Genomic DNA, 16,108 nt, shown 5'->3' on the forward strand with positions numbered 1-16,108 from the left:
CTAACCCCCTCTAACAGTATTCTAACCCCCTCTAACAGTATTCTAACCCCCTCTAACAGTATTCTAACAGTATTCTAACCCCCTCTAACAGTATTCTAACCCCCTCTAACAGTATTCTAACTCCTCAGTCTCTGGACTCATGGGAAAGTAACATTTCATAACCCTTCACAGTTCCTTACTCAAACCAACACAATGCAAATGTTCTGCCGACTGTTGCCTGTGGTCAATCCTGCAGCTCTCACAACATTGCAAAAGCCATATGAGAAGTGTGTGTTGCCGAGATTAAAATAATATAGCAAATCATTTAAAACAGAAACAACCGGTTTCACAAAAAGACGAGACCAGAGATCTTACCTCACCTGGTGTGTAGTAACGTAGGTCTGTTAACAGTCCATAATCCAACAGGTCCTATGTTTGCAGAGTGTCAGCTACAGGCAGCAGTGACAACAGGAGAGGATCTAGCTGACAGAACAGAGAAAGAGGCTCGACGAGACACCAGGCAGAAGTGACAACAACTAGCGACTTCCCAACACCCAAGAAGAAGAAGAGACTCTCACAAGCCCCCACAGCTGCTAACTGAAATGTCTGAGCAAAGCTGTTCACCCAAACTCTGCCTCCTCTCCTCTCTGACGTCAAACCCCCGGTGGGGTCACATGACACGGTTCTATGAAAGGCGTTGCCCTGGTAACAGTAGAACACAGGGAGGGGCGGGAGCTACTGCTGAAAGCGTTTTCAATAGGTCGTCTATAACACAGCAGCAGCCAGGGCTGGGAAATACACTCTACAAGTCTTGTCAGCAGCACAGAGAGACGACAGACACGTGTTAACATCAACCCTGCAGAGTTTCAAAGGTCTCCTTTTAAACTGGACAACAGAGCTGAGTCACCTGGAAAAAGAGGGAAGGGGGTTTGGGTTTAGGTCACTCCATTTTCCATACTATACGCAGTCTGATCTTCTCAGCTAACTACTGAACCACACGCAGTCTGATCTTCTCAGCTAACTACTGAACAACACGCAGTCTGATCTTCTCGGCTAACTACTGAACCACACGCAGTCTGATCTTCTCAGCTCACTACTGAACCACACGCAGTCTGATCTTCTCAGCTAACTACTGAACCACACGCAGTCTGATCTTCTCGGCTAACTACTGAACCACACGCAGTCTGATTTTCTCAGCTAACTACTGAACCACACGCAGTCTGATCTTCTCAGCTAACTACTGAACCACACGCAGTTTGATCTTCTAGGCTAACTACTGGTGAGGGGTCGGGACATGCCTGAACTACAGACCCAACACTGGCTGTTCATGTAGAGGTACTGCTGCCAGACACCGGTCTGGTCCTGGGACATGCCTGAACTACAGCCCAACACTGGCTATTCATGTAGAGGTACTGCTGCCAGACACCGGTCTGGTCCTGGGACATACCTGAACTACAGCCCAACACTGGCTATTCATGTAGAGGTACTGCTGCCAGACACCGGTCTGGTCCTGGGACATACCTGAACTACAGCCCAACACTGGCTATTCATGTAGAGGTACTGCTGCTAGACACTGGTCTGGTCCTGGGACATACCTGAACTACAGCCCAACACTGGCTATTCATGTAGAGGTACTGCTGCTAGACACTGGTCTGGTCCTGGGACATGCCTGAACTACAGCCCAACACTATTCATGTAGAGGTACTGCTGCTAGACACTGGTCTGGTCCTGGGACATGCCTGAACTACAGCCCAACACTGGCTATTCATGTAGAGGTACTGCTGCTAGACACTGGTCTGGTCCTGGGACATGACTGAACTACAGCCCAACACTGGCTATTCATGTAGAGGTACTGCTGCCAGACACCGGTCTGGTCCTGGGACATGACTGAACTACAGCCCAACACTGGCTATTCATGTAGAGGTACTGCTGCCAGACACTGGTCTGGTCCTGGGACATGACTGAACTACAGCCCAACACTGGCTATTCATGTAGAGGTACTGCTGCCAGACACTGGTCTGGTCCTGGGACATGACTGAACTACAGCCCAACACTGGCTATTCATGTAGAGGTACTGCTGCTAGACACTGGTCTGGTCCTGGGACATGACTGAACTACAGCCCAACACTGGCTATTCATGTAGAGGTACTGCTGCCAGACACTGGTCTGGTCCTGGGACATGACTGAACTACAGCCCAACACTGGCTATTCATGTAGAGGTACTGCTGCTAGACACTGGTCTGGTCCTGGGACATGACTGAACTACAGACCCAACACTGGCTGTTCATGTAGAGGTACTGCTGCTAGACACTGGTCTGGTCCTGGGACATGACTGAACTACAGCCCAACACTGGCTATTCATGTAGAGGTACTGCTGCCAGACACCGGTCTGGTCCTGGGACATGACTGAACTACAGCCCAACACTATTCATGTAGAGGTACTGCTGCCAGACACTGGTCTGGTCCTGGGACATGACTGAACTACAGCCCAACACTGGCTATTCATGTAGAGGTACTGCTGCTAGACACCGGTCTGGTCCTGGGACATGACTGAACTACAGCCCAACACTGGCTATTCATGTAGAGGTACTGCTGCCAGACACCGGTCTGGTCCTGGGACATGACTGAACTACAGACCCAACACTGTTCATGTAGAGGTACTGCTGCTAGACACCGGTCTGGTCCTGGGACATGACTGAACTACAGACCCAACACTGTTCATGTAGAGGTACTGCTGCTAGACACCGGTCTGGTCCTGGGACATACCTGAACTACAGCCCAACACTGGCTATTCATGTAGAGGTACTGCTGCCAGACACCGGTCTGGTCCTGGGACATGACTGAACTACAGCCCAACACTGGCTATTCATGTAGAGGTACTGCTGCTAGACACCGGTCTGGTCCTGGGACATACCTGAACTACAGCCCAACACTATTCATGTAGAGGTACTGCTGCTAGACACCGGTCTGGTCCTGGGACATACCTGAACTACAGCACAACACTGGCTATTCATGTAGAGGTACTGCTGCCAGACACCGGTCTGGTCCTGGGACATACCTGAACTACAGCACAACACTGGCTATTCATGTAGAGGTACTGCTGCCAGACACCGGTCCTGGTGAGGGGTTGGGACATGACTGAACTACAGCCTCCGATTGGCTTTCTAAAACCACAGGGATCTCGTCCTCCGATTGGCTTTCTAAAACCACAGGGATCTCGTCCTCCGATTGGCGTTCTAAAACCACAGGGATCTCGTCCTCCGATTGGCTTTCTAAAACCACAGGGATCTCGTCCTCCGATTGGCTTTCTAAAACCACAGGGATCTCGTCCTCCGATTAGCTTTCTAAAACCACAGGGATCTCGTCCTCCGATTGGCTTTCTAAAACCACAGGGATCTCGTCCTCCGATTGGCTTTCTAAAACCACAGGGATCTCGTCCTCCGATTGGCGTTCTAAAACCGCTGGGATCTCGTCCTCCGATTGGCTTTCTAAAACAAATACTGTATGTTGGTGTTGTCTACCCCAGACAGCTACATGTTGGTGTTGTCTACCCCAGACAGCTACATGTTGGTGTTGTCTACCCCAGACAGATACATGTTGGTGTTGTCTACCCCAGACAGCTACATGTTGGTGTTGTCTACCCCAGACAGATACATGTTGGTGTTGTCTACCCCAGACAGCTACATGTTGGTGTTGTCTACCCCAGACAGCTACATGTTGGTGTTGTCTACCCCAGACAGCTACATGTTGGTGTTGTCTACCCCAGACAGCTACATGTTGGTGTTGTCTACCCCAGACAGCTACATGTTGGTGTTGTCTACCCCAGACAGATACATGTTGGTGTTGTCTACCCCAGACAGCTACATGTTGGTGTTGTCTACCCCAGACAGCTACATGTTGGTGTTGTCTACCCCAGACAGATACATGTTGGTGTTGTCTACCCCAGACAGCTACATGTTGGTGTTGTCTACCCCAGACAGCTACATGTTGGTGTTGTCTACCCCAGACAGCTACATGTTGGTGTTGTCTACCCCAGACAGCTACATGTTGGTGTTGTCTACCCCAGACAGCTACATGTTGGTGTTGTCTACCCCAGACAGCTACATGTTGGTGTTGTCTACCCCAGACAGATACATGTTGGTGTTGTCTACCCCAGACAGATACATGTTGGTGTTGTCTACCCCAGACAGCTACATGTTGGTGTTGTCTACCCCAGACAGATACATGTTGGTGTTGTCTACCCCAGACAGATACATGTTGGTGTTGTCTACCCCAGACAGATACATGTTGGTGTTGTCTACCCCAGACAGCTACATGTTGGTGTTGTCTACCCCAGACAGCTACATGTTGGTGTTGTCTACCCCAGACAGCTACATGTTGGTGTTGTCTACCCCAGACAGATACATGTTGGTGTTGTCTACCCCAGACAGCTACATGTTGGTGTTGTCTACCCCAGACAGCTACATGTTGGTGTTGTCTACCCCAGACAGCTACATGTTGGTGTTGTCTACCCCAGACAGCTACATGTTGGTGTTGTCTACCCCAGACAGATACATGTTGGTGTTGTCTACCCCAGACAGATACATGTTGGTGTTGTCTACCCCAGACAGCTACATGTTGGTGTTGTCTACCCCAGACAGATACATGTTGGTGTTGTCTACCCCAGACAGCTACATGTTGGTGTTGTCTACCCCAGACAGCTACATGTTGGTGTTGTCTACCCCAGACAGCTACATGTTGGTGTTGTCTACCCCAGACAGCTACATGTTGGTGTTGTCTACCCCAGACAGCTACATGTTGGTGTTGTCTACCCCAGACAGCTACATGTTGGTGTTGTCTACCCCAGACAGCTACATGTTGGTGTTGTCTACCCCAGACAGATACATGTTGGTGTTGTCTACCCCAGACAGATACATGTTGGTGTTGTCTACCCCAGACAGCTACATGTTGGTGTTGTCTACCCCAGACAGCTACATGTTGGTGGTGTCTACCCCAGACAGATACATGTTGGTGTTGTCTACCCCAGACAGATACATGTTGGTGTTGTCTACCCCAGACAGCTACATGTTGGTGTTGTCTACCCCAGACAGCTACATGTTGGTGTTGTCTACCCCAGACAGATACATGTTGGTGTTGTCTACCCCAGACAGATACATGTTGTCTACCCCAGACAGCTACATGTTGGTGTTGTCTACCCCAGACAGATACATGTTGGTGTTGTCTACCCCAGACAGATACATGTTGGTGTTGTCTACCCCAGACAGCTACATGTTGGTGTTGTCTACCCCAGACAGCTACATGTTGGTGTTGTCTACCCCAGACAGATACATGTTGGTGTTGTCTACCCCAGACAGATACATGTTGGTGTTGTCTACCCCAGACAGATACATGTTGGTGTTGTCTACCCCAGACAGATACATGTTGGTGTTGTCTACCCCAGACAGATACATGTTGGTGTTGTCTACCCCAGACAGCTACATGTTGGTGTTGTCTACCCCAGACAGCTACATGTTGGTGTTGTCTACCCCAGACAGATACATGTTGGTGTTGTCTACCCCAGACAGATACATGTTGGTGTTGTCTACCCCAGACAGATACATGTTGGTGTTGTCTACCCCAGACAGATACATGTTGGTGTTGTCTACCCCAGACAGATACATGTTGGTGTTGTCTACCCCAGACAGCTACATGTTGGTGTTGTCTACCCCAGACAGATACATGTTGGTGTTGTCTACCCCAGACAGATACATGTTGGTGTTGTCTACCCCAGACAGCTACATGTTGGTGTTGTCTACCCCAGACAGCTACATGTTGGTGTTGTCTACCCCAGACAGCTACATGTTGGTGTTGTCTACCCCAGACAGCTACATGTTGTCTACCCCAGACAGCTACATGTTGGTGTTGTCTACCCCAGACAGATACATGTTGGTGTTGTTGGCTCAGGGGTTTCTGGGACACGCTGCTTTCAAACAATACACAAAACAAAAGAGTGATGGCACTTCAGGCGGGGGGATATTTTGGGGTCAACCCCCCTCTCTGTCCCCATCCCCCTACCCAGAGACTGTGTATAGGGACAACTATAGAACCGCTACTTCCATATAAGTGATTTGAATAGAAGAATAGCATCTGTTGGCCTGCTGAATAGAGGGAATGGGGCCAGGGCAGAGGGGTGAGGAAGGAGAGAGACAGAGAAAAAAGGAGGGAAAATGCTTGTTAAAGGCCATACTAGGACAAATGAGAGAGCTTCCTGCTACTCTGCTGGAACAGCTGGACAGAAATAGGACCAGGCAGAGCGGGGCTCCCGGACCAGGCAGAGAGGGGCTCCCGGACCAGGCAGAGAGGGGCTCCCGGACCAGGCAGAGAGGGGCTCCCGGACCAGGCAGAGCGGGGCTCCCGGACCAGGCAGAGCGGGGCTCCCGGACCAGGCAGAGCGGGGCTCCCGGACCAGGCAGAGCGGGGCTCCCGGACCAGGCAGAGCGGAGCTCCCGGACCAGGCAGAGCGGGGCTCCCGGACCAGGCAGAGCGGGGCTCCCGGACCAGGCAGAGCGGGGCTCCCGGACCAGGCAGAGCGGGGCTCCCGGACCAGGCAGAGCGGGGCTCCCGGACCAGGCAGAGCGGGGCTCCCGGACCAGGCAGAGCGGGGCTCCCGGACCAGGCAGAGCGGGGCTCCCGGACCAGGCAGAGCGGGGCTCCCGGACCAGGCAGAGCGGGGCTCCCGGACCAGGCAGAGCAGGGCTGCTGCTGGGATTAAATGGATCTGAAGATCCAGAGACAGTGGGAACTGCAGAGAGATAAAGACTAGAGACAGAGGGAACTGCAGAGAGAGATAAACGCTAGAGACAGTGGGAACCGCAGAGAGAGATAAAGGCTAGAGACAGTGGGAACTGCAGAGAGAGATAAAGGCTAGAGACAGTGGGAACTGCAGAGAGATAAAGACTAGAGACAGTGGGAACTGCAGAGAGAGATAAAGGCTAGAGACAGTGGGAACTGCAGAGAGAGATAAAGGCTAGAGACAGTGGGAACTGCAGAGAGAGATAAACGCTAGAGACAGTGGGAACCGCAGAGAGAGATAAAGGCTAGAGACAGTGGGAACTGCAGAGAGAGATAAAGGCTAGAGACAGTGGGAACTGCAGAGAGATAAAGACTAGAGACAGTGGGAACTGCAGAGAGAGATAAAGGCTAGAGACAGTGGAAACCGCAGAGAGAGAGAGATAAAGACTAGAGACAGTGGAAACCGCAGAGAGAGAGAGATAAAGACTAGAGACAGTGGGAACTGCAGAGAGAGATAAAGACTAGAGACAGTGGGAACTGCAGAGAGATAAAGGCTAGAGACAGTGGAAACCGCAGAGAGATAAAGACTAGAGACAGAGGGAACTGCAGAGAGAGATAAAGACTAGAGACAGTGGGAACCGCAGAGAGAGATAAAGGCTAGAGACAGTGGGAACTGCAGAGAGAGATAAAGGCTAGAGACAGTGGGAACTGCAGAGAGAGATAAAGGCTAGAGACAGTGGGAACTGCAGAGAGAGATAAAGGCTAGAGACAGTGGGAACTGCAGAGAGATAAAGACTAGAGACAGTGGGAACTGCAGAGAGAGATAAAGACTAGAGACAGTGGGAACTGCAGAGAGATAAAGGCTAGAGACAGTGGAAACCGCAGAGAGATAAAGACTAGAGACAGAGGGAACTGCAGAGAGAGATAAAGACTAGAGACAGTGGGAACCGCAGAGAGAGATAAAGGCTAGAGACAGTGGGAACTGCAGAGAGAGATAAAGGCTAGAGACAGTGGGAACTGCAGAGAGAGATAAAGGCTAGAGACAGTGGGAACTGCAGAGAGATACAGGCTAGAGACAGTGGGAACTGCAGAGAGAGATAAAGGCTAGAGACAGAGGGAACTGCAGAGAGAGATAAAGGCTAGAGACAGTGGGAACTGCAGAGAGAGATAAAGGCTAGAGACAGTGGGAACTGCAGAGAGATAAAGGCTAGAGACAGTGGGAACTGCAGAGAGATAAAGGCTAGAGACAGTGGGAACTGCAGAGAGATAAAGGCTAGAGACAGTGGGAACTGCAGAGAGAGATAAAGGCTAGAGACAGTGGGAACTGCAGAGAGATAAAGGCTAGAGGCAGTGGGAACTGCAGAGAGATAAAGGCTAGAGACAGTGGGAACTTTAGAGAGAGATAAAGGCTAGAGACAGTGGGAACTGCAGAGAGAGATAAAGGCTAGAGACAGTGGGAACTGCAGAGGGATAAAGGCTAGAGACAGTGGGAACTGCAGAGAGATAAAGGCTAGAGGCAGTGGGAACTGCAGAGAGAGATAAAGACTAGAGACAGTGGGAACTGCAGAGAGAGATAAAGGCTAGAGACAGTGGGAACTGCAGAGAGAGATAAAGGCTAGAGACAGTGGGAACTGCAGAGAGATACAGGCTAGAGACAGTGGGAACTGCAGAGAGAGATAAACGCTAGAGACAGTGGGAACCGCAGAGAGAGATAAAGGCTAGAGACAGTGGGAACTGCAGAGAGATACAGGCTAGAGACAGTGGGAACTGCAGAGAGAGATAAAGACTAGAGACAGTGGGAACTGCAGAGAGAGATAAAGGCTAGAGACAGTGGGAACCGCAGTGCGAGAGAGGGAGAGATTAAGTAGAGCTATTAGAGAGAGATGGAGACATCTCCTGTTTCTCCAAGCTAGGTCACCCACGCTGTTTGCTTTCATATCCCAGCATGCAGTATAGGTCTGTAGTCTGAATGGGAGAGACACGGAGAACCTACGGTGGTGATTGGTGAATATAACCTCTGAGGGAGGGATTGGAGAGACAGGGAGGGCAGAGAGAGATAGAGAGAAAGAGGTCTGGCACAGTGACACAACAGGACGTTACAACCTGTGACGTTCTACTGGTCTCATATGCCACGGACTGCTGCTGGGGGGGTGGCAAGGACTGGCAGGGCCGTTGTGCCCTCTAACGCCCTCATCGCTAAGCCCGTCTCCCCCAGCCTGTTGCCAAGACACGCTTGTCGTTCTATCTGCCTGCTTCAGCTGGCAGGCAGCGCTGTCCGTCTCAGTCCTAGCAGGTAGCTGTGTCTCTGTCCAAGTCGCGGTAAGACACTGAACGATAGAATGTTCTCACTGATTAACTGGCATTTCCTGCATCCAGAAACCAGAAGTGTGAGAGACGGAGGTTTATACAGCCTGCTGTTCACAATAGCAGCTTGGTATAAATGGGATATTTGAGTGCCAAGAATGTGAGATTATTAAAAGATATTGAAAACATCAGCCATAATCTGGTTTTGTCCTCTTCAGGGAAGACTTCACAATAAAGGTTACTGTAGAGATTACAGCAGATTTTACTGTAGAGGTTACAGCAGATTTTACTGTAGAGATTACAGCAGATTTTACTGTAGAGATTACAGCAGATTTTACTGTAGAGATTACAGCAGATTTTACTGTAGAGATTACAGCAGATTTTACTGTAGAGATTACAGCAGATCTTACTGTAGAGATTACAGCAGATTTTACTGTAGAGATTACAGCAGATCCAGACTGAAGGTTACTGTAGAGATTACAGCAGATCTTACTGTAGAGATTACAGCAGATTTTACTGTAGAGATTACAGCAGATCCAGACTGAAGGTTACTGTAGAGATTACAGCAGATCTTACTGTAGAGATTACATCAGATTTTACGGTAGAGATTACAGCAGATACAGACTGAAGGTTACTGTAGAGATTACAGCAGATCTTACTGTAGAGATTACAGCAGATACAGACTGGAGGTTACTGTAGAGATTACAGCAGATTTTACTGTAGAGATTACAGAAGATCATACTGTAGAAATTACAGCAGATCTTACTGTAGAGATTACAGCAGATCTTACTGTAGAGATTACAGCAGATCCAGACTAAAGGTTACTGTAGAGATTACAGCAGATGGTCTGCATAGTGATATCTCCTGGTATGTAGCTGGGGGGGGGGGGGGGGGGGGGGGTGCTGGTCTGCAGTGTGATATATCCTGGTATGTAGCTGGGGGGGGCTGGTCTGCAGTGTGATATCTCCTGGTATGTAGCTGGGGGGGGGGGGGGGGGGGGGCTGGTCTGTAGTGTGATATCTCCTGGTATGTAGCTGGGAGGGGTCTGGTCTGCAGCGTGATATCTCCTGGTATGTAGCTGGGGGGGCTGGTCTGTAGTGTGATATCTCCTGGTATGTAGCTGGGGGGGGGGGACTGGTTTGTAGTGTGATATTTCCTGGTATGTAGCTGTGGGGGGACTGGTTTGTAGTGTGATATCTCCTGGTATGTAGCTGGGAGGGGTCTGGTCTGCAGCGTGATATCTCCTGGTATGTAGCTGGGGGGGTTGGTCTGTAGTGTGATATTTCCTGGTATGTAGCTGGGGGGGCTGGTCTCCATAGTGATATCTCCTGGTATGTAGCTGGGGGGGGCTGGTCTCCATAGTGATATCTCCTGGTATGTAGCTGGGGGGGGCTGGTCTGTAGTGTGATATTTCCTGGTATGTAGTTGGGGGGGCTGGTCTCCATAGTGATATCTCCTGGTATGTAGCTGGGGGGGCTGGTCTCCATAGTGATATCTCCTGGTATGTAGCTGGGGGGGCTGGTCTCCATAGTGATATTTCCTGGTATGTAGCTGGGGGGGCTGGTCTCCATAGTGATATCTCCTGGTATGTAGCTGGGGGGGGCTGGTCTCCATAGTGATATCTCCTGGTATGTAGCTGGGGGGGCTGGTCTCCATAGTGATATCTCCTGGTATGTAGCTGGGGGGGCTGGTCTCCATAGTGATATCTCCTGGTATGTAGCTGGGGGGGCTGGTCTCCATAGTGATATCTCCTGGTATGTAGCTGGGGGGGCTGGTCTCCATAGTGATATCTCCTGGTATGTAGCTGGGGGGGGGCTGGTCTCCATAGTGATATCTCCGGGTATGTAGCTGGGGGGGCTGGTCTCCATAGTGATATCTCCTGGTATGTAGCTGGTGGGCTGGTCTCCATAGTATTATCTCCTGGTATGTAGCTGGGGGGGCTGGTCTCCATAGTGATATCTCCTGGTATGTAGCTGGGGGGGCTGGTCTCCATAGTGATATCTCCTGTTATGTAGCTGGGGGTGGGGGGGCTGGTCTCCATAGTGATATCTCCTGGTATGTAGCTGGGGGGGCTGGTCTCCATAGTGATATCTCCTGTTATGTAGCTGGGGGGGGGGGGGGGGCTGGTCTCCATAGTGATATCTCCTGGTATGTAGCTGGGGGGGCTGGTCTCCATAGTGATATCTCCTGGTATGTAGCTGGGGGGGGGGGGGGGGGGGGGGGGGGGCTGGTCTCCATAGTGATATATCCTGGTATGTAGCTGGGGGGGGCTGGTCTCCATAGTGATATCTCCTGGTATGTAGCTGGGGGGGCTGGTCTCCATAGTGATATCTCCTGGTATGTAGCTGGGGGGGCTGGTCTCCATAGTGATATCTCCTGGTATGTAGCTGGGGGGGGGCTGGTCTCCATAGTGATATCTCCTGGTATGTAGCTGGGGGGGGGGGGGGGGCTGGTCTCCATAGTGATATCTCCTGGTATGTAGCTGGGGGGGGGGGCTGGTCTCCATAGTGATATCTCCTGGTATGTAGCTGGGGGGGGGGGGGGGGGCTGGTCTCCATAGTGATATCTCCTGGTATGTAGCTGGGGGGGCTGGTCTCCATAGTGATATCTCCTGTTATGTAGCTGGGGGGGGCTGGTCTCCATAGTGTAATATCCTGTTATGTAGCTGGGGGGGTGGGGGGGGGGGGGCTGGTCTCCATAGTGATATCTCCTGTTATGTAGCTGAAGGGGGGGCTGGTTTGTCTCAGGGCCTCGATGTTTATCGTGTTGCAGTGAATAAAACCCAGTGTGTTTCCCAAATTGAACCCTATTCCCTTCTACCCTGGTCTAAAGTAGTGCACTATAAAGACCTATTCCCTTCTACCCTGGTCTAAAGTAGTGCACTATAAAGACCTATTCCCATAGGGCTCTGGTCTAAAGTAGTGCACTATAAAGACCTATTCCCATAGGGCTCTGGTCTAAAGTAGTGCACTATAAAGACCTATTCCCATAGGGCTCTGGTCTAAAGTAGTGCACTATAAAGACCTATTCCCATAGGGCTCTGGTCTAAAGTAGTGCACTATAAAGACCTATTCCCATAGGGCTCTGGTCTAAAGTAGTGCACTATAAAGACCTATTCCCATAGGGCTCTGGTCTAAAGTAGTGCACTATAAAGACCTATTCCCATAGGGCTCTGGTCTAAAGTAGTGCACTATAAAGACCTATTCCCATAGGGCTCTGGTCTAAAGTAGTGCACTATAAAGACCTATTCCCATAGGGCTCTGGTCTAAAGTAGTGCACTATAAAGACCTATTCCCATAGGGCTCTGGTCTAAAGTAGTGCACTATAAAGACCTATTCCCATAGGGCTCTGGTCTAAAGTAGTGCACTATAAAGACCTATTCCCATAGGGCTCTGGTCTAAAGTAGTGCACTATAAAGACCTATTCCCATAGGGCTCTGGTCTAAAGTAGTGCACTATAAAGCCCTATTCCCATAGGGCTCTGGTCTAAAGTAGTGCACTATAAAGCCCTATTCCCATAGGGCTCTGGTCTAAAGTAGTGCACTATAAAGACCTATTCCCATAGGGCTCTGGTCTAAAGTAGTGCACTATAAAGACCTATTCCCATAGGGCTCTGGTCTAAAGTAGTGCACTATAAAGACCTATTCCCATAGGGCTCTGGTCTAAAGTAGTGCACTATAAAGACCTATTCCCACAGGGCTCTGGTCTAAAGTAGTGCACTATAAAGACCTATTCCCATAGGGCTCTGGTCTAAAGTAGTGCACTATAAAGACCTATTCCCATAGGGCTCTGGTCTAAAGTAGTGCACTATAAAGACCTATTCCCATAGGGCTCTGGTCTAAAGTAGTGCACTATAAAGACCTATTCCCATAGGGCTCTGGTCTAAAGTAGTGCACTATAAAGACCTATTCCCACAGGGCTCTGGTCTAAAGTAGTGCACTATAAAGACCTATTCCCATAGGGCTCTGGTCTAAAGTAGTGCACTATAAAGACCTATTCCCATAGGGCTCTGGTCTAAAGTAGTGCACTATAAAGACCTAGGGCTCTGGTCTAAAGTAGTGCACTATAAAGACCTATTCCCATAGGGCTCTGGTCTAAAGTAGTGCACTATAAAGACCTATTCCCATAGGGCTCTGGTCTAAAGTAGTGCACTATAAAGACCTATTCCCATAGGGCTCTGGTCTAAAGTAGTGCACTATAAAGGGAAGAGGGAGCCATTTGGATCAGGATGAAGAATAGGTCTCAACAGGATATATTTCACACACTGCTTCCTTTAACTAGAATAAAAACAGACAGAAAGACAGGGAGCTTTCCTAAACCATCAGCCCTGTAACATTCAGCCTGCTAAGAGAGGTTTCCTGAACCATCAGCCCTGTAACATTCAGCCTGCTAAGAGAGGTTTCCTGAACCATCAGCCCTGTAACATTCAGCCTGCTAAGAGAGGTTTCCTGAACCATCAGCCCTGTAACATTCAGCCTGCTAAGAGAGGTTTCCTGAACCATCAGCCCTGTAACATTCAGCCTGCTAAGAGAGGTTTCCTGAACCATCAGCCCTGTACGGACTAACATTCAGCCTGCTAAGAGAGGTTTCCTAAACCATCAGCCCTGTAACATTCAGCCTGCTAAGAAAGGTTTACTGAACCATCAGCCCTGTAACATTCAGCCTGCTAAGAGAGGTTTCTTGAACCATCAGCCCTGTAACATTCAGCCCTGCTAAGAGAGGTTTCCTGAACAATCAGCCCTGTAACATTCAGCCTACTAAGAGAGGTTTCCTGAACCATCAGCCCTGTAACATTCAGCCTGCTAAGAGAGGTTTCCTAAACCATCAGCCCTGTAACATTCAGCCTGCTAAGAGAGGTTTCCTGAACCATCAGCCCTGTAACATTCAGCCTGCTAAGAGAGGTTTCCTGAACCATCAGCCCTGTAACATTCAGCCTGCTAAGAGAGGTTTCCTGAACCATCAGCCCTGTAACATTCAGCCTGCTAAGAGAGGTTTCCTGAACCATCAGCCCTGTAAAATTCAGCCTGCTAAGAGAGGTTTCTTGAACCATCAGCCCTGTAACATTCAGCCTGCTAAGAGAGGTTTCCTGAACCATCAGCCCTGTACGGACTAACATTCAGCCTGCTAAGAGAGGTTTCCTGAACCATCAGCCCTGTAACATTCAGCCTGCTAAGAAAGGTTTACTGAACCATCAGCCCTGTAACATTCAGCCTGCTAAGAGAGGTTTCTTGAACCATCAGCCCTGTAACATTCAGCCCTGCTAAGAGAGGTTTCCTGAACCATCAGCCCTGTAACATTCAGCCTACTAAGAGAGGTTTCCTGAACCATCAGCCCTGTAACATTCAGCCTGCTAAGAGAGGTTTCCTAAACCATCAGCCCTGTAACATTCAGCCTGCTAAGATAGGTTTCCTGAACCATCAGCCCTGTAACATTCAGCCTGCTAAGAGAGGTTTCCTGAACCATCAGCCCTGTAACATTCAGCCTGCTAAGAGAGGTTTCCTGAACCATCAGCCCTGTAACATTCAGCCTGCTAAGAGAGGTTTCCTGAACCATCAGCCCTGTAAAATTCAGCCTGCTAAGAGAGGTTTCTTGAACCATCAGCCCTGTAACATTCAGCCTGCTAAGAGAGGTTTCCTGAACAATCAGCCCTGTACGGACTAACATTCAGCCTGCTAAGAGAGGTTTCCTGAACCATCAGCCCTGTAAAATTCAGCCTGCTAAGAGAGGTTTCCTAAACCATCAGCCCTGTAACATTCAGCCTGCTAAGAGAGGTTTCCTGAACCATCAGCCCTGTAACATTCAGCCTGCTAAGAGAGGTTTCCTGAACCATCAGCCCTGTAACATTCAGCCTGCTAAGAGAGGTTTCCTAAACCATCAGCCCTGTACAGACTAACATTCAGCCTGCTAAGAGAGGTTTCCTGATCCATCAGCCCTGTAACATCCAGCCTGCTAAGAGAGGTTTCCTGATCCATCAGCCCTGTAACATTCAGCCTGCTAAGAGAGGTTTCCTGAACCATCAGCCCTGTAACATTCAGCCTGCTAAGAGAGGTTTCCTGAACCATCAGCCCTGTAACATTCAGCCTGCTAAGAGAGGTTTCCTGAACCATCAGCCCTGTACAGACTAACATTCAGCCTGCTAAGAGAGGTTTCCTGATCCATCAGCCCTGTAACATCCAGCCTGCTAAGAGAGGTTTCCTGATCCATCAGCCCTGTAACATTCAGCCTGCTAAGAGAGGTTTCCTGAACCATCAGCCCTGTACAGACTAACATTCAGCCTGCTAAGAGAGGTTTCCTAAACCATCAGCCCTGTAACATTCAGCATGCTAAGAGAGGTTTCCTGAACCATCAGCCCTGTAACATTCAGCCTGCTAAGAGAGGTTTCCTGAACCATCAGCCCTGTAACATTCAGCCTGCTAAGGGAGGTTTCCTGAACCATCAGCCCTGTACGGAATGTAACATTTATCCCCAGAGTCATACATAAAAAATAAATAAATAACGGAACCAACCGATACCATGGTAACGCACGGACCGATACCATGGTAACGCACAAGACCGATACCATGGTAACGCACGGACCGATACCATGGTAACGCACAAGACCGATACCATGGTAACGCACGGTGTGCGTGCAACAGGTAGGAGCAGGAGAAAACAGGAAATCAGAGCTTCAAATAAACTGGAGAAAGATGCAGAGAAAAGGCTGCAATAAGAATCAGAGGAGTTACAGCCGTTTACCACATCATCGATTACAAATCATTGATTACCAATCATCGATTACTTCCAACGTGGTCATGATTAGAGAGATGGCAGAATAGGATAACAGGACTCGTCCCTCTCTGGGGTAGACAACAGGACTCGTCCCTCTCTGGGGTAGACAACAGGACTCGTCCCTCTCTGGGGTAGACAACAGGACTCGTCCCTCTCTGGGGCAGACAACAGGACTCGTCCCTCTCTGGGGCAGACAACAGGACTCGTCCCTTTCTGGGGTAGATATATCATAGCTACTCAGAGGACGTGAGACACCAGTCTCACCACTCTGTTGTAGAGGACGTGAG

At 49.7% G+C, this 16,108-nt stretch overlaps 1 protein-coding gene across 11 annotated transcripts in view; it reads right to left on the reverse strand.

Moving 5' to 3' along the window:
* Window positions 1–16,108, reverse strand: part of ncalda (neurocalcin delta a) — a 93,305-nt gene that overhangs the window by 52,684 nt on the left and 24,513 nt on the right. For 5 of the 11 annotated variants that reach the window (XM_036973034.1, XM_036973027.1, XM_036973031.1 and 2 more), the window contains exon 3: window positions 355–458. The exons of 2 other annotated variants lie outside the window; for them this stretch is intronic. The gene's annotated coding sequence lies outside the window, so the exon portion shown is untranslated. Of the gene's footprint in view, window positions 1–354; window positions 625–16,108 lie in introns of those variants that run through there. 4 more of the 11 variants (XM_036973029.1, XM_036973026.1, XM_036973037.1 and 1 more) reach the window with 4 other exon arrangements.

The sequence above is a fragment of the Oncorhynchus mykiss genome, unplaced genomic scaffold (genome assembly GCF_013265735.2).
Source record: "Oncorhynchus mykiss isolate Arlee unplaced genomic scaffold, USDA_OmykA_1.1 un_scaffold_218, whole genome shotgun sequence".
Lineage (NCBI taxonomy): Eukaryota > Metazoa > Chordata > Actinopteri > Salmoniformes > Salmonidae > Oncorhynchus > Oncorhynchus mykiss.